This window comes from Phoenix dactylifera, chromosome 7, assembly GCF_051530095.1.
Source record: "Phoenix dactylifera cultivar Ajwa chromosome 7, Ajwa_hap1_PhDact_Kaust_v1.1, whole genome shotgun sequence".
Classification (NCBI taxonomy): Eukaryota; Viridiplantae; Streptophyta; class Magnoliopsida; order Arecales; family Arecaceae; genus Phoenix; species Phoenix dactylifera.
In genome coordinates, this window is record NC_143196.1 from 14,630,598 (window position 1) to 14,632,771 (window position 2,174).

General features: G+C 39.2%; 1 non-coding gene across 1 annotated transcript; it reads right to left on the reverse strand.

Moving 5' to 3' along the window:
• Positions 1-1,825: 1,825 nt before the first annotated feature.
• On the reverse strand, positions 1,826-1,964 carry LOC149753152 (small nucleolar RNA Z247). The gene has a single exon (XR_016396067.1). It is a non-coding gene; the product is annotated as a small nucleolar RNA Z247 (small nucleolar RNA).
• Between the last annotated feature and the right edge of the window lie 210 nt (positions 1,965-2,174).

Genomic DNA, 2,174 nt, shown 5'->3' on the forward strand with positions numbered 1-2,174 from the left:
TGGTTAGGTGTCCCTCTCATTATTTAGTCCTAATCTAATTAGGCTTGAATCAATTGGGTTCAATCAATGCTAGTCCTAATCCAATTAGGACTTGAATGAACCATGACTCAATTGAACCCTTCAATTCTTATCCAATTAGAAGTCATGTTGATCCATTAGATTAATGATTAATTAGGACTTAAGAAATCCTAATCCAATTAGGACTTATTTAATTTTGGTCCTAATCCAATTAGGACTCTAATTTGAATCCGAAGTCCTAATCCAATTAGGATTTCTAGGAATCCTATTCTAAGTAGGAATCCAAAATAAATTCAAAATCCTAATCTTATTAGGATTGTGGGAATCCTACTTTAAGTAGGAATCCCAATCCTACTCCAAGTAGGACTCCCAGTCCTAATCCAATTAGGACTCTAGGAATTCCATTCCAAGTAGGATTCGTGTTTTAAGTCCAATTAATCCATTTCCATTTCTTCTTCAACTTATTATCAATCGAATTGATTACTTGTGATTCATAATCACTTTTCAACCATCGGATCGATCAATACTTCTAGTGTGTGTGACCCCATAAGTTCTATTCTGACTGGTAGTGAGATATATTGCGATCTTTATCTTAATATCATTGAAAACTCCTTTCAATGGGTTGGAACGATTCCAACTCAACTCATTAGGGTTTATCGATCATCGAGATATTCCCTGTGAGTCTCACCATCTACCAGTGACACCTAACAGCATGTAGTGGCTACCCAGCGGAATAGAATGATGAACCTCTAGGTGCAGTTAATATGTGATGCAGTCCTACTATCGTGGATCCCTACAGGACGGAGGTCATGGACAACTCGTCAAACCCCATCGTCTGTCGTATGAGAAGATTTATTTGACTTAAGTTCGAGAGTGGAAAACTCTTTCTCCACTGTGCATACTGCCCCGGCCGAGGTCTTACGAACTCAGTCTTATAAATCACATAGGATCTCTCCTTATCTATCAAGGTCGATAGATTCCTTATAGGTGCATACCGTACTCCTACAGTGAACCTATTGCAGCCAATCTACACTGCATTGACCCATATGGCTAGAGACCATGCATGTGTGCAGTCAAACTACATTAACCTCACTGTGAGTGGCCAAAGCACCGTAGGTCAAAGGACCAGTCACACTACTGCAACATCAAGCAAGTCACTGACGAGTGGATAGACATCCAAGTGACTTCTTGTCTTGGTCATGCTCAGTACCTTTGTTCTCTAACAAGCACCTGCACTATTACTTCGGTGTCTCCACACCATGGACTCGAGTCTCGTCCATCCATAGGAAAAGTAATGTGTGCACTGATCTCATCGGATCGATCACCGTCCTCGTGATGATCCATCGATCAGGAGCGTTTAGAAATTAATCACTAATGATACATGGCTCAAATTCTCAACTCTTGAGAATATGCATCATCATCTTATTAATTCCTTGGACGATTCATAGACACAATAACAATATGAATGAAAAAGATGCCTTTCATTTATTCAATAATAATAAAGTCAAGTACAAATTATATCCCAGAATTAATAATGTGTCAGCCAAAATTGGCTTCTAGGGCATATATCTAACACTAGATCCGGATCTAGATCCAGATTACCTCGACCAACTTCTGCTGCGGGCTTGAGGTAATTTTACATAAAAGTTAAATTAAATATTTATAATTATTATAAATAAAATAAATAAAAATTTTAAAACTGATTTTTCATGCCTGGCATTCGATTTTATCGGACAACTCGGGAGATTTTTCCCTTCACCAGCAGTATCAGCCAGGGAGGAAGGTTGATTGTTGATTGTCAAGCGTGACTCATGGGTGAGAAGATGACATTAAAGTTCCTCAAGAGACAGAGGATCAAGTCGAGTGGTTACAGAAGTAACAAAAGGATCGTAATCAAATCCAAGACCAGCAAGTAGATAACTTTGAAGATCATCACTGCTTAGGAAGTGACCGGCAGATGCAAGTTCATCGGAAAGTTTCTTCAAATTCAAGAAGTATTCAGTAATAGAGAGGCTTCCTTTCTTCATATCAGCTAGTTGAGTGCGTAATTGCACTACTCGTGCACGGGAATGGGAGGCAAAACTCCTCTCCAACGCTTGCCAAACCTCATGGGAAGTAGTAAAACCAATGATCTGGGCAAAGGATACCTTCAGAGA